Source organism: Drosophila kikkawai, chromosome X (assembly GCF_030179895.1).
Source record: "Drosophila kikkawai strain 14028-0561.14 chromosome X, DkikHiC1v2, whole genome shotgun sequence".
Lineage (NCBI taxonomy): Eukaryota > Metazoa > Arthropoda > Insecta > Diptera > Drosophilidae > Drosophila > Drosophila kikkawai.
This window is the reverse complement of record NC_091733.1, coordinates 27700039-27722705: the sequence shown is the minus strand read 5'-3', so window position 1 is coordinate 27722705 and position 22667 is coordinate 27700039. Positions and strand designations below refer to the sequence as shown.

The window sequence follows — 22667 nt, the reverse complement described above, 5'->3', positions numbered from 1 at the left end:
CTAGCCCTCGCCTTTACCCCTTTTCTCTTCCCCCTATTGAGCCTAAGAAGTTGTCACTGTCAGTGGCTAAAATCAAGCAAGATATTTGGAGAATTTGCAATTCTGTGCAGGGCCAACACTGCGTATGCGTAATGTCTGATGTGTGTGATGTGTGCAAGGGCTGTGGCTTCTGGTATTTATGTATGTGTGTGTATATATACCAGTATCTTCTCACGTCTGTTCCTGTGTGTGTGTGTGTGTGTGTGTGGCAGATGAGGCATCAACAAAGCCATAGACAAGACAGCAGCCCGCAACAGCAGACAAAGACATGCCAGGGCACATTAATCATACGCCACATTGTACAGGCACAACCCACATTTCGAACCAGCCAACGCCTGAAGGGGGCGTGTGACAAAGCGATAAAAAATGATGGCCATAGGAGGAGGAGGAGCTCTTCCTCTCTCTCTCTTTCTAGCTCCTTGTGTGTGTGTGTGTGTGTGCTAAGAACAATTAATGGCCATCATTAGGCGGAAGGCGTTGCCCGTGCTAGAGAGCGTCCTGTGATTGCGTTGGCGAATTGCTTAAATGCTTCATTACCAGCTGACGATGGACCTGGACTGACGACAACAGACTCTGACTACTGACTGCCCAAGGCGATGATGATGAATGTCTGGCCAAATTATGCATAACGATTTGATACAATTGATACGTTGATTGATTGACGGCCATTGTGGTGAAAAGGATAAATGCAGGCAAAGAAATTATGTCAGTTTTAATAGAGTCTAAAATCTAGAAACTAGAGTTTCTTTTAGTATAAAAGCAGATAATAGTGATAATGATCTATATCAATAGAAAAACAGGTTTTAGTCTTATATTTTAGGCATATTTTCGCGACTTTCTGAAGGGATTTTCCGGATTTCATGGATTTTATTAGTGCATAAGAATTTTATTTATTTTTTTTTAAATTATTTATATTGTTTTTTATATTATTTTAATTTTTTGTTATATTTTTTAATGTTATTAATATTTTTTTAATTATTTATATATTTTTAAAAATTATTTATATTTATTTTATATTATTTATATTGTTTTTTATATTATTTTAATTTTTTTTTTTAATTTTTTAATATTTTCTATATATTTTAAAAATATTTTTTATAATTTTTAAATATTTTAAAAATACTTATATATTTATTTACAATTATTTATATATACATATTTTTAATATTTTTTAAATATTATTAATATTTTTTATATAAACTATTGAGTTTGTCTGAATATAAAGGATAAAATAATATTAGAGAAATTTAATTATACAAATAAAGTTTAAATTCACAATTTGTAGGCATATTTTCCACATATTTTCCATATTTTTGGGGACTCTCAAAACTTTCCCTGACTTTTATCAGTGTAAAGAAACACTTGTCACAGGCTAGGGATAAACCATCAAAAGGATAATCACAGGAGACAATCGGGAGAATCAGTGAACATAGGAATTAGAAGAGGAATTAAGGGAGAAAGAGGACTGAAATGGTAGTAAAACTACCAACTGAGGAGTGAGGGAGTAAAAAAGGAGTGAAAGTTGAGTGAAAGGGGACTGTATTGGTAGTGAAACTCCCAGCTGACGACTGGATTTGCAGCTGAATTGAGAGACAATGCCACCTCTGATTGCAATCAAAGCGAGTTGCTGCTGCAGAGATTTTCCCACTCTCTCTTCTCTCCAATTATGGCCAGCAACAATGGCAAATCTCCAGCCTTACCGGCCGATCCGCGCTTTACTTTCTTTCATTTTCTCCTGACTAAAAATCCAACAGCTTAAGTCCCCGGTTTTTGTTTCAATTTTTTTTCGCTTTTACTCGTGTTTTTTTTTCCCAGAGCACAATCAAAGTAGAGCAGCAGGCTTTTCCATACCCGGGATTTTCCATTTTCCCCCTTTGTTTGCTGCATTTCCATTATGCTGCAGCGCTGCAGCAGGCGCGATTCGTGGAATCCGGAGAATGCACTCATTGATTCATGAACTGGGAGGGGGGTCTGAGGCTGGGACTGAAGCATTTTCCCGGAAAATGATCCCTGCGAAGTGGGAAATTGGTTTGGGACTTAATCGAGAAGGCCAGCAGCAGGCAGCCATCAGGCAGCAGGCAGCTGGCGGGAATTATACCAAAGAATGTTTCAAGGCTGCACTTGAGAGCTTTCCCAATTAATTGAAAGCGATTTTCGTTCGCTCAGTCAGTCTCAGAGTCGAGTGTCTCTCTTTCCCCGAGCATAAGTGCATTCCCCAAAGAGCTCAGAGGAGGAGGAGGAAGGAGCCTCTCATAACAAATGTGGTAAAGTGATTAAATGGAAATGCACTCGCTGTAATGATGAGGATGACGATGATGATGATGCCCTAATGCATTCACAATTATTGATCGGCAGAGGGTTCTCCCTCCATATATGATGATGTATTATTATCCTTGCCACGTCGAATACTTGTAAAACTTCATTAAAACCAACTTCCGGCAGCTGAAATATGCATCGATCCTTGAAGTTTCCTCTTCCCAAGCCTTAAGTCCAGTCAGAGGCAATGTGTTTGTGTGTGCCTGCCTTCAACTATTTCAAAAGTAATTAAGTTGGCAAAAAAGGCGCCAACAACGTAGCTCCGGCTCAGCTTTTGTTTGTCAGTTTGTCAGTTTGCCGCTCAGAGCTGGCTTGTGACAGGGGAAAATGGGAGGAAAAAATAAGAGGAAAAGCGGAGGAAAAGGGCTGAACACATGCAGTGATATAGAGGCGGCGGGGTCAGCAATTTTTCCAGGCAATCTAATAATTCAACCAAAAACAACAATACATGGTTACATGGCTTGGGCAATGCCCTCAGTACATGTGCATGTGTGTGTGTGTGTGTGTGTGTTCTGTATACTCAGTGTATGTGTGTGTGTTAGTTTGTTTATGCAGATTTTGTTTGCACTTGTTGTTGTTGTTGCCGCCGCAGCCGCCGTTGCTGCTGCTGCTGCTGCTACACTGCTGTTTACACTAACACCAACAATGGCATATGCCAAACAACGGGTCAGGCAGGCGGCATCGCCAGCAGTCAGGGGCGTGGCGAAAACAGGACTTTTCCAGGGGGGAGCCGGGGGGGCAGGGCAATAATAATGTCGCTAGCCATGGCAACGCAATGTGCAAACAAAAATACAAAGACACAATTTTGTAATAACGTTGAGTTACGGGGAAAAGGAGAGGGGTATATTCCCTGAAAGAGGAAGCGCCATATGGAGTGCATGTCCTGCGACAATTATGCAGAATATCCCAGCCTTTCACTGTCGCCAAAATAATGAGCAGAGACAGGAGTGAACAGGAGAGAACACAAGTGGAAAGGAGTCAACAGGAACGGGAGGGAAGAGGAGTGAACAGAAAGAATCAGAAGGAAAGAGAAGGTAGAAGAAGGTAAAAGAAGGTAAGAGAAGGTAAAAGAAGGTAGAAGGAGGAAGAAGAAGGAAGAAGGAAGAAGAAGGAAGAAGAAGGAAGATGAAGGAAGACGGCGGAAGAAGAAGGAAAAAGAAAGAAGAAGGAAGAAGGGAAAAGGAATGAACAGAAGTAAAGAGATGGAAACAGGAGTGTATAAAAGTAATCAGAAGGGAAAAGCTCTGAACAAGAATGAACAGGAGTGAACCATAATGATCAAAAGTGAATAAAAGAAAACAGGATTGATAAGGAGTCAAAAGGAATGTGCAGAAGTAAACTGGTGAAGTCAGGCGAGAGCAGGAGTAAAGAGGAGTGAACAGGAGTAAACAGGAGTAAAGAGGAGTGAACTTAAGTAAACAGGAGTAAACAGAAGCGAAAAATAGTTAAGAAAAGTGAACACAAGAAGCTTAGAACACACCTAAAAACTATCATCAACTGAACTGAGACTAAGAACCCTTCATAAATGAGAAAAATCCCCTCAGCCAGAAAATGCCGGATTTCGATTAGCTGACCAATATGCGTGGTGTTTATCCCTAATTTTCCAAAGGGAAATTGCTGTGACTGTGACTGAGACTGGGCCCTGCGGCCTGCCATCGCAACCATAATGATGCAGCCAAATCGAAATGGAAAGAGTGGGTTATCCAAGAGGAGGAGGCAAAGCTGAATCTGAAGCTGAAGGAGCCGCGCCAAACTGACAGGCGACAAAAGGAAATTGCAGCAGTGCCAGGCGGCAATCTGTCAGAGGAGTGTTAACTGGGTAGGTGTTTGCCAGCGGAAGGGGGCTGTCAACGTAGATAGGGGAGAGTAGGGAGGTTGGGGGTGATATGGTCGAGTGCAGCCACGCCCATCGCCCAACGGCCAAATCCGTCCCAGCTTCCGTCTGCCGCTGTCGCGTTGCTTCCTCTTCGTGAAAGGCAATCATGACCGTGTTTTCCCCTCAGTCAACCCGCTTAACCCCTTAAACACGGAACAAAATGAAAGGAAAGAAAAAAAAAGGGTTAAAGGTTAAAGGATAAAGGATAATATATCCCTTTTTTTCAAGGAAAAATAAAGCTAATTTTCCTTTAAGAAAAATCTAAATTAATTCAAAGAAACTCTTAAAATTAGCTTGAAATTTGCTAAAAACCTAGTCTTGATTAAAAATTTGTTTATGTGCAGGTCCTTGCAGGACTCTTGGCAACCGCCAGGACCTCTGGCGAACACAGGACACACGCCCCTTTGCATCCGCAGTGTTTGCTGAACAAGCTGAAAAGGGCGACAAATTGTAATCAAATGCACGCATGAGTGTGTGTGTGTGTGTGTAAGGGGCGTGGCCCCGTGTGTTGTGCCAGGTTTTTCACTTGTTTCCACGACCAAAGAGAGCGGAAAAACACGCTTAATCGACAGAACAGGCGGCAACTGGTCGGGGGGAAAATAGTGGAAAGCCATTGATTAACTTGCCAGGCTTCAGCTCATAAAGTTGCCAAGTAATTGGAGTTTCGATCAGAGCAGCAGAGCAAAAAGCGTAGAAGGGAAATGCCAGGAAAAATCGGGGGAAAAGCATCCGAAAAATGTGATTACAGGCTTGATGAGTAGTCACTTACATGGCAAAGGGTCATAAGATATAGGTATTTCTCAACTGAAATCAAACATCAAGACAAGCCATTGTAAAGAAGCCAGGAAAGGTCCTTTGGCTAAGGATTTTAAAACATATCCTTTGATTTCAAATTAAAGTGAAAATTATGTATAAAATTGAGAAAACAAGTAACAGAGAGGAAAAACCCAGGAAATTCAGGATAAAACTCATGATTCTGATCAAAAAGTAAGATTGTAGAGGTCTTTTGACTTAGAATTTCTTTGAAAAATTCTGTATATATTTTAGTCTCGAGTTGAAATAAAATTTATGAAAATATCTTGAAAATTAAGTTCAAAAAAGGAAAATCGCAGGAAAATGAAGTAAAAACTAATATTTCTGATCACAAAGTAAGACTGTAGAGGCCTTTTGGCTTATAATTTCGTTGAAAAATTGGGTTAAGTTAGAGAAAAACATATATTTTGGTCTCAAGTTGAAATAAAATGTATGAAATTTATTTATGAGAAGAAAATTCCAGTTAAATCCCAGGAAAATTCCAGAAAAATCCCAGAAAATCCAGCATAAAACTAATATTTCTGATCAAGAAGTGAGCTCCTTTTAAACCCCCAGCCCCAAGTACCAAGCTTAACTTAAATCACTAAGCAAGACTTCCCCCCAGGACTCTAAGCGAGAAAATTGCATTTACACTGCAACCGGAAATGAGGGCAACCGGAAGAGACTGGGATTTAATATTCCCTCGCCTCCTCCGCCTCCGTCCCCCGAGTAGGGAACTCAAATCAATCACCTGTTTGCTCCTCCAATTCATTTATGCCACAACAAATTAAATGGAAAGCAAAGTAAGTGGAAGCAAAGCGCGGAAAAACTTTGCTGAATTATTGCCGTTCTTATGCTTTTCAAAAAAAGAAAATACCAAAAGGAGCTTATTTCCCGCTTTTCCCAAAGATAGAGAGAGAGCGCAAAAAAAAGATATGAAAACCGAGCAGTCAATTCCAACTTTCGATTTAAAGAACTTAAGTCCCTGGGCAGCCCAAAGGGGCGTGGCAGTAGCAAAGCGAAAGCAAGCCGGCAATAAGTACTTTGGGGGCTACTTATAATGGCCATCCCCTAAAGAGGGGGATGCAAATAGGGGGAGGGGATGAGGGGAGAGGGGATGAAGGGAGGAGCTAGGGAGGGTAGGGATGCAGGCGTACAGACGACAGAAACACAATTATGTTAATGTTTACTCGACCGTAATTAACTCAAATTTATGATATTTTAATTTCGCCCAAACGGGACACTCGAGTAAGAGAGAGAGAAAAAGTGAGTGGGATAGAGCGAGAGAGCTGGAAAACCCCAGAACGAAACAAACAAAAGAAAATTGCGTTATAATAACACACGTAAAAAAGAACGTAGTACCTCCCCCGTCACCACCACCCTCTCGCTCTGCCCTCCTATGGCTCCTATGGCCTGTTATGCTTAATGCGAGTTGGAGACAAATAGAATTTTAATGCAAAATAAAACGAAAAAAATTTTTTTTTTCTTTTTCTTCTCATTTTCTGCTCTTCTCTCCTTTTTTTGTTTGTGTTTTCCCTGTTTGACGTCCTTTTTTTTTTCTTGTGCTGCGGCGACAGGCGAAGGAATAACAAATGCGTTTTGGCCTGATCGACCAGGATAATTACCGAGCAGGCTAAGAGAGAGGCAGGCAGGGTTCTTAAAAAAAAAATATTATATATGGGCATTTCCACAGAAAGGTCAACCGCGGCCAAAAAACTAAAACTTCTCTAAAAATTTTTTTTTCCAACATAGTAACATTAGGAAAAGGCCAATTGATTAAATTTGAAGGGCTTTATCATATTCTAAAACAAATTTCGAAATATTCGAATGCATATTCGCGCAAACACGATTTTTCATTATTTTGATGAAAAACATCATAAAAATGGACCTGTTTTCTTTTGTTAATGACAACCAAACCGAGGCATTATGCTTTGACTGTTGTTTACTAACATCACTAGAAGAATGCAAAAAGTCGAAATAAAATAGATATACGCTCTTCCAATTTACTTATAATAGTAAAAATTACATGCAAAGTATAATGAAAAAATATGTCGCGTGCGACATGTCGCGTGCGAATATGATTAAAATTAAATAAAAAATAAACTACGCTATATTTTTACTTGTAAATTAAAGCATATGAAAGTGACATTATTGCATCATATTTTAAAATTTGTTTCATTAAAATAGTGCCTGCCGTTTCGTTGAAATCAGTGTTTAAACAGCTCGCCGCGAAAGTGACTTCTGTTTTTGTCGCGTGCGAATCCTTCAGTTTTTTTTAATTTTCTTAAAATTGAGCAAACTCTCAAAATCAACATTTACACCAATTATAATCCTAGGCAAGAGCTATAAGTTAACATTTATAAAAATAAAAAAAATTAAATGTACCATACTTTTTTTTTGATTTGAATGCGTACGAATGTCGCGTGCGACATTATGGAAATGCCCATATATAAAAAAATATATTTTGTATATATTTGAAAAATATATATCCAAAATATTGCTCAAAAGTCAAAAGTCAAAAGTCTATGTTTTTATTATTATTTATTATTATTTTCAAGTTAAATGATAGATTTCTTAATTTTCAAAGGTATTATTTTGGTGAATATATACTTTAAAAATATTATTTATTTTATTTAATATTTTTTTTTTATATTATTTATTTAATTATTTTGTTGTGTTTTTCTATAAATTCAGTCTTTTGTAAGGGAAAAGGTTATAATTTTTCCTATTTTAAATTTTATAATAAACGTTATATATTTTATATGGTATTTATTTAGAGAAACAAAAAGAAAGAAGCCTTAAACAATTTATTTTAATTTTAATGAGAGCTTCAATTTAATGTTTATAATTTTTTTGGGGTTCTAAACTTAAATTTAAATACCAAAATTTTTCTAAAAATGGAAAATAATTTCAAAATTATACCTATAACTAATTTGTTATGAGTCTCTTTTTTTTTTATTATTATTTTCCATTTTTAAAAGACTTTTCTTTACATTTTCTAGGGGTATTAGATATAGGTTAAACAACCTTTTTGATCGCTTTTGACCTGACAGCTCTGAACCACACTGTTCCCGAGGGCAAGTGGCGAGCTTGAGCTGGGTTCAGGACATTCAAATTATGCTTTGCATGTTAAATTTGCGGACCAAACAAGAAAGCAAAGGAAATGAGCACGAAGGACTAGACCAGGGGTGGCGTCAAAAGGGGGGCTACCGACACAAAAACATCCAACACACATAGGACAAAAAAAAAAAAAAACATGAAGCCAAGGCACATGAGAGAGAGAGAGAGAGGGAAAACAAAAACAAATTGTGAAAAATAGCCACAAGTCAGGGGCGTAGCAGGAGGGGGATTGCCTAAGTAGCGTGTCGCTTGAAGTAAGTCAAAGTTGGAAAATGGAATGAAACGTTTTTCGCTATATCTTTTCTTTTTTTTTTTCTACCATATTTGTTGTTTTTTTTTCTTACATTTTTTTTTCTACCATTTTGTTGTTTTTTCTTCTTTTTTTCTTACATTTTCTCCTGTTTTTTGATAGTCACACACACACACACTTTCGCACACCCAAAGACAGGGCTATTATTTATGAGTTTTCTACGTTCGCCGCCTGTCTTTTGTGCATTTTCGCTTTTTGCCATTTAACTTTTTTTCTCCCTTTTTATTTTTCTTTTTTTTTCTCATGATTTTCCCAGTTTTTTTTTTTTGCTCGCTTTTCGCTTGTTTGTGGCTCAATTTCGAGTGTCAAAAAGCCTTGTTGTTCTTGTTGTTTTGTTGATGATGACTCAGCACACTAAGCTGGACGGGAATTTGCACCCACACCAGCACACACAGCACCTACTCCTACTCTCCCTGTCACCTCCGTTTCCTCCATTTCTCCGAGGTTTTCACTAGTTTTTTCGTTTATTTTTTTTTTTGCCCACTTTCTCTTCCGGACTTTTCTGGATTGAAGTCGAAACGTGCCTAAGAGTGCACGACTGGCATATGTGTGCGTTAACACAGACGCAACTATACAAAAACACACACACAAACACAGACATATATACTGGAAAATGCAGATCGAAAGCGTTGAAAGGCGAAGAACTGCTCGAAACTCGAAACTTTTTCAACCGAAAAAAGTTTTTCCAGCAAGTAAAGCCGAAAATAACGACACAACAAAAACAAAAACAAAACAAAACAAAAAATACAAACATTTCTTTGCATATCTGTCTCCCTTGCACACACACACACACAGGTGAGTGGCAGGACTTTGACAGGACTCACTCACTCACTCACTCACACGCATGCAAATTGAAATTAATTTTGTGAAAAGTGCCTGCAAGTATGCAACACAATTTTTCCAAGACAACTTTTCTGAGCACTCCCCCCCCTCACCACCCCCTCGCTCTCTTTCTATCTCCCTTTCTGTCTGTGTGGGTGTGTGTGTGTGTGTGCGAGTGTGTACTTTCTAATTGATGCTGCTGAAAGCACTTTTAATTACATTTGCGGGCGGCTCTCTGGCCCCAGGTCTCCATCATACCACCTCCCCTCTTGCCAGGACCTGAAACTCAACTCAACTCAACTGAAAACTGGAGTGCCAGCGAATGCTCATCGTCCCCCGTAATCATCATCGGTACGGTACAGTTGGGGCCAACCGTACTATCATCATTTCGTAAATCATCATTGCAATATAGTGCACTTGACAAAATTTTAATTTCTTTAAATTTGATATTTTTCTATATTTTTCTATAGTTTTATATTATAATTTTTGGGTTAAATCAAAGTTTAAAATTGCCATAACTAAGTCTAAAAAGCTTTAATTTCAATTCTGAAAGCTTTTCTGTGCTAATTTTTTCCAGTTTTACAAATTTGCTTACTAAATTTTAAATTTTAGGAAATCGAAATTTTTTTCAATTTTTTTTTGACAATTTTAACGATGTGTAACCCCATTTAAAATTTTGAAAAAAATTATCAAAATTTTTGTTCTCCCAAAACCTGTCTAGATCGATTCGTGTTTTAATGCTGATCAAGAATATATATGATTTATAGGGTCGCAAATGATTTCTTGACTGAATTACAAGCTTTTTACTGAAATTCTAATACCCTGCAGGGGTATGAAAAACCTTTCATGTCCGTTAAATGGAAAGGAGTATCGATTTATTACCGATAAAATATCGATGTACATAAAGAAAGTTGAAATATCGGTTGAGTAAGGATATATCGCTATTTTTAGGCATTTCTGCTGTTTACATTAGTTTGATGTATAAATAAATCAAAACAGCAAGTGATTTTAGCTAGAATATACCGTAAATTTCCTCTCAGTGCATAGATGTTAGTACTTTCCATCTGGCCAGCAGCAGCAGCAGCAGTAGTTCATCATCCTTGCAATGGCATTTTCAATTTCAATTTTTGCACTTTTATCGGCAACTCTGGGGATATTTCCCACAGTTTCTACCCCCAGTTTTCACCCCCTTTGGCACCTAATTGATTTGTGCGCAGCATCCTTGGCATCCATACCGTATCTATCTCCTGCAGGAGCTCTTCAATTATACAACTTTTGCTGCCGAAATGAAATTACTCAAGTTTGGCCGAGTCGTCGTCTCTCTGGCAAATGCGATGCGATGGAATGCTTGTGATTCTGCTGCGTTTCTTTTGCATAATGTTTGATTCCCTCTGACGCCTGCCTTTGCTTTGCCCCGCTGATAATTTGGGTCACCCAAGGACACCCACCACCACCCCTACCAGGAGCCAGGGAGGGAGTCTTTAGTGTCCAGTGTCGAGTGTCGAAAGGGTCTCTTGTGCGGTTCATTATTCCTCGATTTGCAGCAGGTCACCTCAGTCTGCTCAGTCTCCTTAACCTTCTCTCCTCCTCCAGCTCATTTCATTTCATTTCATTCCATTTCACTTCATCTGAGTTCATTCGATTTCAATTTTTTATTCAGCTAATTGAGTGCGAGCTGGAAAAAGTGTGCAGGGGGGGGAAATTGGGCAGAGGAGAGTGCGTTTAATGGCCCAAGATGACAATTGAAAACTCATTTGTTAGGGCCACGAATGTACTTAAACGATGCCTATTCGCCAGAAATAATATTGAGAGAGGGGAAAACAAAAGAAATTATAGATTTATAATATTAAAAAGGAGACTAGGAATCTTATTAGAGAAGAAAAACAGGAAAATTGAATGATTTATAATATTAAAAGTAAAGCCTAATGGAGAATATAGCCAAAATACTGATATTTCCCTTTAAAATCCCTCACTTTCAAACGAAAATCATTACAAATCATGGAAAATTTGTGTTTTGCATGGAAAATGCGATGCCTAATTGGTGGAAATTAAAATGAATTGGGGGAAAATCCACTCGGATTGGGATAACTCTGCCATTGAACCGCATTTTGGGGGTGCTAGGGAGAGGGGCCAATCAACTAAATTATCCACTAGTTGTAGCCTCAATTCGACGAACTATATGTACATATAGTAAAACCCATGTAGAGCAAATGGAAATGGGAAAACCCAAAACGAAGTTAACTGAAAAATTAACGCTGAATCAGCAAAGCAATCAACAAAAATTACGCAACATTAATGCGCTTACAAGCGGCAGGGGATCAGCTGGTGCTTTTTTGTTGTTGCTGCTGCTGGAAAATGGGAAATGGAAAATATATACGAAATGTATACCAAGCATTTGCGCTACACACAACACTGCAGCGGCCATAATGAAAATGCTGGGCTAACAACATTTTAATCCCGGCCACAAATTGCTGAGGCTTAAAGCCTCCGTTCGATAATAAATATGATTAATTTTACACAAAAAGCCAGGACCAGCAGGCCGGAAAGCCGTAAGCCAGCCAGCATCGGGTGCGACAGGGATGGCTGAAAGTGCAGGCTAGCAGAGCGAGACAGACAGCTGTATACTCACTCCACTAAGTACAGTTGCCCGCAAAACACACAAGGTATAGGGGGAGGGGGGGTAAAGGGAAATAAGGCTAAAAGGGTAAAACTGTCGGGACTAAAATGCAATAAAGCTGCCAAAAACAAAAAACTAATCAACAAATTATGGCAGGCAAGTGGTTTCGAATGGGAAAAACCTAAGGGAAGGAAAATAGGAGAAATTTTCGGGGAAAAGTCAGGCAGAGACAGAGAAAGAAAAGGGGGTATAGAGTGTCTTGAAGTTGGTGAAATTAATGGAAAATGGGTATAAAATAATTGACTATTATATTAATACACTTTGTTTAATCCAAAACTAAGTGAAGATCTTACTTCTGGATTATATTAAAACTACAAAAATATTTCTCTCATGTCTTTTCAAGTCTTGACATGTCACAATATCCTTTGATTCCTTTATTTCTTAGCCTTTTGTTATTATAAAACATTTTTGTGATTTAATTTTAAGCTTGAAAACCTCTAGTTTCGAATGGCAAAGGCTTTTCTCCAAGTGAAGGAAGTCAAAAGTGGACGTTATTGACGATAGACGATAGGGTTTTGCATTCTTTTGCAATTCAATTAACTGTGAAAACTAATTAAGTGACTCCTGCCGAGAGAGAGAGTAGGATCCCTTTTGGCAGGCAATGCAGGCAGGCAGGCGATTGCATGTGTGCGAGTTTATGGCAAAGCATACTTTTTGGCATAACTTTTGGCCTGGCCAACAAATTGAAATTGGAAGCTCAGCAGGACGGAGCAGGAGGAGCAGGAGGAGCAAAAGGAGACTGAGGCGGAACCCAAGCTCGTGCGTGTTCCAAGATGGCGACTTCGACAACACTTGGAGCTAATGGCTTTCGCCGGCAAACCAGGGAGAACTTTTCCCCCTTACCCACCGCCAAGCTGCCAAGCGACTGACAGCGACTAATTCCAGTACCTCCAGTACTCCACACCCACTCTGTGCCTCCTGCGCTCGTCCTTCGTCCTTAACTCCTTTGCTTCGCATTCATTTTAATCGCACGAGCGTAAGCCAAACGGAAAGCTTTTTCAATTTGTTGCGAAACACACACACACAAACACACAAGATACACTCGGATATTACGTATCCTACCTAGCCAAAAAAGATACTTAATCATCGGAGCAAGTTTCTGCTCGTCCTTCGTCCTGCACTGCGTGTGTTATCCGGTATTTAATAACCCAGCCAGCTTGGAGCTGAGAGCTGGAAGCTGGCAGCTCAAAGAAACCAGCAAATAAGAGCAACAATGGCGAAGCCAGCAACAAATTTGTGTGCATAATTTATGCCCCTGTTGGAATAGAATTTCCGTGGAAGCTCAGAAGCAGATTGAGGATTTTGGGATTTCAAAGAGGAGAAGAAGAAGAAGAGCTGGAAAAGTCCTTTTCCAGTAAGTTGGTAAGCTTGTGGCAGAGTGCAAATAATGATGGGGCACAACTATAATTCCAGTAATTAAATTCAATAAAATATATTAGAGATTCATTATGAAATCTTTATAGTTTAAAGAGCTCCTTAAGCCTCTCTTTAAGGCTGCCCTATATTCTGCCAGTCCTTGGAGATCCTCTAAGCTGATTGATTGCCCATTGAAAAACTGCTTCGTAGAGTGTTTTTTTTTGTGTCCCTGCTAGGATGAGATGTTGACCCATTTGCGATTAGGTCTGACAGGATAATTGCAACCACAAGGGACAAGAGGGGGAAATATAAGGGACATGTGAAACAGGAGGAGCAGCAGAAGTGACTCCTCAAATCTGAGTTGGAAAATGAATCGCAGTGGCTTTGATAAGCGTCGATTTAAGGCGTCGTAGCACTTGGCACACTCATTACCACCGAGCACTTGCCGGATAAATGCCATGATTGAATGGCGGAATAAAGGGGAGGAGAAAGAGGAGAATGCAGGGAAATCCTGGGAAGCTACCTAGTTCATTAAATCAGACCTGTGTGTGTGTGGAAACTCGTATTTCGTATTTCGAGTTTTCCCCCTTGCCTTTCTTGTTACGTTTTTCTCATTATCCTGGCTCCCAGCGTGGAGTCAATGAATGTGTTCATTCGAAACTGCAGTTGGAAAAAGGACTAAAGAGGGGAGGAAGAGAAAGGGGGAGACAAAGAAGAATCCTGGCTGGTATAAACCAGAGCAGCAAAGGGCGAGCTGAGGGCGTGACTTACGTGCATAAATTACAAACAGAAGCGGGCGCCCAGCGAATCCTTTTTTTCTCCCGCCGCCACATGGGGCGTATGCGCAATTTGGCCAACAGTAAAGCAGTGCAAAAAAAGGGGGGAAGAAGAGGAAGGGAAACGTTGACAGCTACAAGGTGTTGGAACACACACACACACACACACCCTGCACACACCACACACCACACACCAACACCCACCGTGACAGACATGCAATTTAAACTTTTTTGCAAGAAGCAAAAGGAACTTCTTCTCGTGCCTTTTATTTTCTGTGCTGTTGTTCCTTTTTTTTTCTCGAAAAGATTAGCGGCAAGGGGCCAGAACTTATGCCCTCGACTATGCCGGTTTCTCCTGCTTTTGCCAGGATGCGTATCGAAATAACTTAAGCTGAAGGGGCAGACATCAGGCAATGAGCAGGAGCAAGAACAGGAGCAGGAGCAAGAACAGGAGCAGAAATAAGCAGGAATAAGCAGGAGCAGGAGTAGCAGCAGGAACAGTAGATTCCCAACTCCTGAGACATTTTAATTAAGTGCCTCAAAGAAGGAGACACACTCTCAGGATAAAAGGGAGACAGGAATCGAAGGCAGATCAATCGATAAACAGCTGCCAAGAATTAAATGACATTAACTGCCTTAATTGCTCATAAGTGCCTTAGCTTTCGATAAAAGTTCTAGAAAATTGAGTTCTTAAATTAAGATAATGAAATATTTCTTTTAGAAAAAGTCTCTTATATATATTTAACTTTTTCTGCATCTTTATTTCGTATAAAAAATAATGGCAGCTAGACAGGAGAATCCCTTGATTATTGTATATCGATAAAATCGGTATATTTCGCTAAAAAAAATTAAGATAATGAAATTTATTTCAGTTATTATTTTAGTCTATTTTAGAATCTTAATCTTTCAATTTAAAAATAATCACAGCTAGAGCTGAGGCAGGGGTTTATTGGATGATTATTGAAAATCGATAATAGATCGATATATATCGACAAAAAATAAGCTTTTCTGCTGCGTTTCCTGGGGCGTGTTAATGGGCTTGGCTCTACTGTCTGCTGACTGCAATTACTTGAGGCGGAAATGGCACCTCGTCCTTGCTCTTCCTACCTCTGCGTCCATCTGCCTCCCTCTCTCTTATCCCGCTCTCCTTCCTCCTCATCAACTTGCAAAGAAGCTTCCTGAAGGCAGAGCGGAGCGCCAAGCAAATGAACTTTAATTAAATTCTTCATATGCTCCGGCGTAATTCTTTCTTCCTTTTATGGAGGTCCTGCTCCCTACCACCTCCTCGCACGCCCCCGGTGCTTTTCCTTTTCCTCTCCTACTTCGGCTTCTGCTTCCTTGAGCAATGCCATTATAAAATGTGGCGGAAGGTTCGGGGAAGCTCCTCATTCTAAATGGATTTTTGGGCGAGGCAAAAGTTTTACTTCAAGGCTTTGTCCTTGACTCGGGTGAAAGGGGGAGGAAAAGCAGGGAGGAAAGGCAAGCCGGAGTGGGTGGGTGTGTGTGAGCCCAGTTTTAAGGCTGCGTAAATCCCTTGATTTTATTTTGGACACCTTGGCTGACTTATCTGCATTTGCATCCCCGTTTTAGTTAGTGTTTTAGTTTAGAGTTTTAAGCTTGCCTTTGACTGATTGGTGGCTCATCCTGCCTCAAGTCCTGCCTCCCTTTACCTTTTTCCTTGCCCCTCCGTTTAGTTTCGAGTTTGCCGTGTAAATAAAATAAATTAAAATTGTTCCTTTTTATGAACTTTGCTGTCAACTTTCACACCTCTGCACACGAACTTTGAATGGCCCTCTACTGTCAGCTCTTTGCTTTCACAAAAAATAAAGAAAAATTCCCAAAAAAAGGAGAAAATAAAAAAATGATATATATATATATATGTATTATCCTGGGCAAAGGTCACAAAACTTTTTAAACATTTTCCGCTGCCTGTGCAGCTCTTCCCCCTCTCTCCTCTAGTTGTCACCTCCGCCGCCGCCGCTGTCCACTGCAGGTCCTGCTCGGTCCAGGTCCTGGCCATGATCCTTCCTACCAGCCAGCCAGCCAGCCAGCCAGCTAGCCTGCCTCCTCGCTTTTCCCCGCTTTCCCAGCTCATTATGCGCACAATCAGCAAACGGCGAGAGAGTAGGAAAAACAAACTTCATTTTGATAAAAGTAAACGAGCTCCATTTTCGAGGCGGCAGCATCAGCATCAGAGAAAAAAACTAAACAGAAACTTTTCCAGCTGCGCTTTGCTCCCCCCACTACCTCCTCCACCTCCACCCCCCCGGAAAAATCCCTCCTTTGTTGTTGCTTTTGTCAGCTTGACGCCATTTTGTTTTCTTACTTAAGCCCCCGCCCCCGGCCACGCCTCCCAAATATTTGTGCATATTCTGCACAAAAAAATAAAAAAGAAGAAAATAAGATGAAAAACAAAAAATTGAAATGGAAAAGTAAACCCGAGAGAGGAGGCAGGGTAGGAATGTTTAAAATTAGCACAATTAACTTTAATTGACGTAATTTTTAGTGACGCCTGCCAAGGGCTGGGTGCAGGGTTAGTTAGTTAGTTAGTTAGTTGGTTGGTTGGCTGGGTGCTTGGGTGGTTTGGGTGGAGCGTTAACAAGTTCATAATGGCGGAATATGCAATTTCAGCTTTCAGGATTTCGGACACTTTGAATGGCATCCAAATTACACAGCCAGGCGACTTTTGTGGGGAATCCCCTTAAGCTTACTGGGTGAGAGAGGTGGTAGAAGAAAAGGGGAAAGTAATCCTGAATTGTTATGATCCTGATATTGTGAACTGAAGAGCCCAAGGGTGGCATTTATGATACTTTTTACTATGGAATTTGAGTAATATTTGTTGATTATTGGATACATTTTAATGGTACTTTAGCTCAGGAGTTACAAATGGGAATGTTTGTCAAGATACAAATATTACGCTTAATATCGTATCGAAAATATCATTAAAGTTTGTTATATCGATTTTTTTTAAATCGAAAATATTACATGTTAATGTGAAAAACATACCCTCAATTTAATATATTAATATGTAATTATATTATTACGAAAGTGTGTTCAAATTTAATTTATTATATTTTTAAAAATAGAAAGTAAATTAAATTTATCGTTTAAATATCGATAAAGAAAAAATAAACAAAAAATATTTCTGATAATTAAAACCGAATATCGATCCAACAGACATTCACTCGCAATTTAGAAATTTCGATTTTTATATAGCTATATTGCATTGAAATTAGATACGGTAATGATATATCGATATTTATTAAATCGATTAATGGATTTTAGCAACAAAATTATAAGTATTTTTTCACGGTTGTATTTTCTTATTTACAACAACAACAACAAAAAACTACAAGAAGACAATAATTCGATTCATTTTTAAAGCAATTTATCTATTATTTATCGATATGAGCCCTTAAATAATCACCATATATTTATCAAAAAGGACAGCATTATCTCTTGTATATGTCAAAATGTCCATATTGTCGCTTAAAATCGTTTATATTTATTCCCCTGACTGGAGCCACACACACTCCTGCTAATGAAACTTCATCGATTACAGTACACTGCGCCGAGGCATTGCAATCGATATCAATCGAGTTGAGCCCCGGGGTCTCAGGGCCTCAATCGCAGTTGATCCCTGCCAGCAGCCGTTGGATTGGAAAATGGGAGCAATGCAAATCCCAATTGGACGGAGGACGAAGGAGAAGGAGGAGGAGGAGGAGAAGCCCAATCTGAACTCGAGCTTCTCCTTTCCGAAATGCATTTTCGCCTGGCAAGATGACAGGGTTGCCTATGCAGCTTAATGTTGTCGCCTTGTGTGTCATTCCCTCCTGGCGGATGGGTCTTCTGCCCTCCATTGTTGCTTCAGCTTCTTCTGAGGCCGATTCTTCTGTATTTTTCTAGCTTGTTCTTGGTTTTATTCTTTTCATTTCCGTTTTTTGTCTCTGCTCATTCATTAAGCATTTCGAATGGGGCTTTCCTTTGGATTTGTTGCCCGCTTTTGTTGTCCGCCTTCAGCATGTCCTCTCATGTCCTCTCATGCCCCATTGTTCTTCTTGTAATCTGTAAAGTCTGCATTACTTCAAATCCACCAAATAACAAAAAACAACAAGCGAAACAACACGCCGAGAAGCAACCCTCAAGAACAAGTAAAAAACACACACAAAAAAAAATAAACAGAAAAAAACCTAAATAACAGAAGGAAATGCCAAGAAACAGCAACAACAACAACAACAACAACAACAAGAAAGCGAGCGAATCCAACACGTAATTTCCTTTCTTTCCCTCTCGCTTTCTCCTTTGGTGATTTAGTATTTTTTTGTTGCTCACTTCTGGCTTGGTTTTTTACAGGGGTGAAGGAGTGGGGTTTCCACAGAGAGAGGGGGTTTTCTTTTTTTTTTAGGAAGTTTACTTTGTCGCAGTGTCATTTATTTTGGCATTTTTGCCCCCGACATTGGGTTGTCTTTTTACCCCCAAAGATAAATACCCTTTAAAAATTCAAAAGCGTAGAATTCTACTCTCTAGAACTTGATAAAAGCATTTATAATATATAATAATATTAATATAGGTTTCTTTAATATTCAATTTCATAAGCATTAAGTTTATATATAATCTTAAAAATTAAAAAAAAAACGAATTTTTCTTAGGATATTAATAATTTAAGCTTAAAAATCAGTCTAGGAGTCATTTCCGACCCTTTAAATCATATATATTCTTGATCAGCATCAAAAACTGAATTGATCTAGACATATTTGGAACAAACAAATTTTTTTGAAATTTTCAAAATTTTAAAAGGGGTTACATCATGAAAATTGCAAAAAAATTGTCCAAAAATAAAATTGGAAAACCCCTTAAATGGAGTATGCAGATTTTTATACCCCATAAAAACTAGGACAAAAACGCTTTCCAAATTAAATTTAATGCATTTTTAGATGAGTTACAGAATTTAGAAATTTAGACCTTTTCCCATTTTTTCATTTTTTTCAAAATGTTATAATTTTATATTCTTAAAATTGTAAAAAATTGATTTCGATTTATTGATGAAATATGATTTTCTAAAATATAAAATTTGATATGCAGAAGAAACTAGCACAGAAACGCTTTCTACTTTGAATTTGATGCTTTTTTTTTGCTTAGTTATAAAGTTTTTAAAAATTTAAATTAATTAAAATTACCTTTTAAAATATAGATAATTTTAAATAAAATAAAAAACCGAATATTTCACGTCTTCTTTGCAGCTTAGCGCTATGGAGAGAGTATGGAATCGGAAATCAAGGAGATTATTCAATCAGAGGACCTGGATAAGTACCAAAAAATATTTATTTTTTAATTATAACATAAAGTAAAATTGGAGATATTTATGGGGTACCAAAGAACACTTTATTAAGCGAATGAAAAATTGTGAAATTTGAAAAAAAAGGCAAACAGTTTCAAGTATTTTTTATCACTTTTAATTAGATATTTGTAATAAACACTTTAAGACTTTAATTGAAACATTTAACATTCATTTAACATTGATTTTTCTACTGAAATGTGTGCTTAATGTTAAATATTTAAGTAAAGACTTGAAATGGTTACTACAAATATCTTAATAATGCAATGAAAAATATTAAAACTTGAACACAAGTCGAATCTTTGGCTATCCAAAGTACGCTTTCTATTATTTCTTCTTTTGCCATAATGCAGTTACAAAAATACATTTATAAAAATCCATTTCCTATTTAAATATTCATCTGTAGACTTGACACTTTACACATATCCTTTTACATATTCTTCCACGCAATCCCTTTTGCTTTGAGAGACTTATTGAATCAGCAACACAGAGAAAGAGAGAGAGAATTTATTGTTTTGGTAACGAAATTTAGCATGTTGTGCTGCTGATGTGATTTCACGTAATCCCATCAGAGAAAGGCAGGGTATATATATTTTCGAGAAAGCTTTTGGTGTCCTGCTCTCTGGTCCTGCTGCTGCTGCTGTTGTCATCATCATAATCGTTAGTTCTTGCTGTCTCGCTCGGGCTCAGGCAGGACCCTCTGCTGCTCCCTTGTTGAGTTAAGAAATACCCCCAACCCAAACTCAAGCACAACCTCCTTCCAAAGGACACGAGTGTGCGTTTTTATGACTCTTATCTTCTGCTGCTGCTGTTGTTGTTGTTGTTGTTGTTGTTGTTGTTGTTGTTGTTGTGCCCCCACATGTCCTGGCCCTTCGCTTGAATTTTCCACTTTTGCATTGCATATATTTCAAGGCGCAATTTTTCGTGTCAATAAAATAAAATCGATATTCCACTTCCCCCTTTTGTTGCCAGCTTTATTTTCTTTTTTTTTTTTTTTCTTTTTTTGGCAATTTGCTGGGTTCAACAACTTTGTGGCACATACGCCAAGGAGTCGCTGGTCTCTGAGGCTGAATTGCCAAAAAGGGGGGGTGGTATTTTATGACGGCCCTCAACTATCATTGGAGCGAGGGGCGGTGGAAAGCTGTAAATGCAGTTGAGGGAATTCCGACCAAGTGTCCTTGCAATTAAAGTTATGATCGTGAAGCCCAAGGGGGGTTTTTGAACTTGTGAACTTGTGTGCAACCACCCACAACCCCTACCTGGATATCTTCTATATATACTTTTTCCTTTTCTTTTCCCTCTCCCCATTTCCTTTCTGCCCCCCTCTCCCTTATCTTCCTTCTCTCCTCCCTAAAAAGTTGAGAGAATTTCCAGCAAACAATGTTCTAATTAAGACATTGAAGCCCTGCTAACCCACAGAGGCGGGGCTGCAGCGGTTCCTGGCTAAGAATAACAAAAGTTTACTGTTCTCTCCATTCATCACCCAGAGAGGGGGTGAGGGAAGGGGAGGATTCACCCGGTGTGGGGGAAAGGGACGGGACAACAAATTAAAAGGATATCAAAGTAAATTTGAAGCGTATTTCAAAGTCCTGCTAAGGAATGCGGCAGGGGGATGGTAGCAAAGCTCCTGCTACTGCTCCTGCTGCTGCTGTCGTCACTATGCTAAAGAGCCTGAGGGCTTAAATACCCCCCCCCCCCAACCTGCACAACCCCCCAACCCAGCCAAAACACCCTCACAAAAACACCCTTTTTGCCATCTCTCTCGCTCAGTTGCGTCTTGAATGAATGCTTGAAATTGGTTTCTGCTGCTTCTTCAACCTCTTTTTTTTTTTTTTTTGGAAAAGCAGAAAAGTATACTACAGAAATACACACACACACAAACGCTGGGTCCTGGGGACAGGTAAAACCGAAATAAATTCAAAATAATTTGTGTAAAATAGACGAGCAGCAAACGACGCCGCCGCCGCCGTTGCCGCTTAACCCCAACTGTGCCACCCCACACACCCTCTTGGAACTCACCCATTTTTTGGTGCCACAGGCAGCCTTCTCGACACATGCGAAAAAGCGTGGTGAAATCTGCCGCCGGCAACGAGAACCTACCACAAAAATGGGTGGCAATGGTGTGATGGTGCCAAAAGCAGTTGCCCAGCAAACAAAGAATACAAAAAAATGTATACTAAATATATTAAATACGTATAAAGTGTTGCATTTTTGTGCATTAGTTTCTCTCTCTAATGAGATGTTGTAAAAGTTCCCTAATTGAAATCTTATACGGGTTGTGAAAATTATACAATTTGCTGCTACAAAATCCAATCCTATCGGTTTTCAATTTTATAAACAAAGTTTTTGTCTGCTGGGTGGTGGCTTGCTTCCAGGCTGAAAAGGCTGCCAAAAATGTATTTTTCCCTCAACCAAACAAGGCCAAAAGTTTAACAAACATTGCGGAGAAAAAGAGATGTAAGAGTAAGAGGGAGAAAGAGAGAGCAGAGGGGAGAGAGGGAGCTAGAGAGGGAGAGACAGAGAGCTTCCCCTGGAGGCCCATAAGGCGAGCGCAGATAAAGCTCAAGCATTAGCAACTCTTGAGAAAGTTGCGCTGTGCCCCAGGCAGGTCCTTCTCCCTCCAAACAATAGTTTTTTTGTTGCACAATGTCCACTCCCACAGCACACCCACAGCACACCCACTACACCCCCACACAAGGTCGAGCATTCATTTGCATTCGCATTCGCATTCAAAAACAGATTCTGATTCAGATTCAGTTTCAGTTTTCAGCCTCAGCTTAAGGCCCAGGCCGCATTTAACTCAAAACGAAATTGAGTTTATATTCAGAGCGAAACTCATTTCAATTATGAATACAAAGACGAAAACGGAATCAGGGATCTGGGAGCCAAAGCCAAAGCTAAAGCCAAAAGACTCGCTCTCCTCCTTATTGTATATATGCATATTACCCACTTTTTCATTTCTTTCTCGTCGCCCCTTTTATTTTTATTTCACTTTCCACTTCATTCACGTTTTTGGACATGGGAAAATCGTGGCCGAAAGTTATTTCAGGGGTGAGGGAGACCCACAAAAAGGGAAGATAAATGCAAATAGGCGAAATAACTAAACGGCAAAAGTGGCAAAGTGGAAAAGTGGGGAAAGTGGAAAAGCGGGCCAACAACAAAATAATGCCGAATCGTGCGAAACGAGTAACCCGACGGCGGCGGCGGCGGCGGGTTGAAAAGGCGAAAAATTTAAATTAAAAACACGT

The 22667-nt window shown here is 39.2% G+C and overlaps 2 protein-coding genes across 14 annotated transcripts in view; one reads left to right on the top strand and one right to left on the bottom strand.

Annotated features, from left to right (window-relative positions):
- The window catches only part of spdi (split discs), a 132526-nt gene that overhangs the window by 77932 nt on the left and 31927 nt on the right, over positions 1-22667 (top strand). For both annotated transcript variants that reach the window (XM_017168762.3, XM_017168760.3), the window contains exon 12: positions 19325-19391. The gene's annotated coding sequence lies outside the window, so the exon portion shown is untranslated. The remainder of the gene's footprint in view (positions 1-19324; positions 19392-22667) is intronic.
- Appl (amyloid-beta-like protein) overlaps positions 1-22667 on the bottom strand; it is a 62518-nt gene that overhangs the window by 22226 nt on the left and 17625 nt on the right. The window lies entirely within an intron of this gene.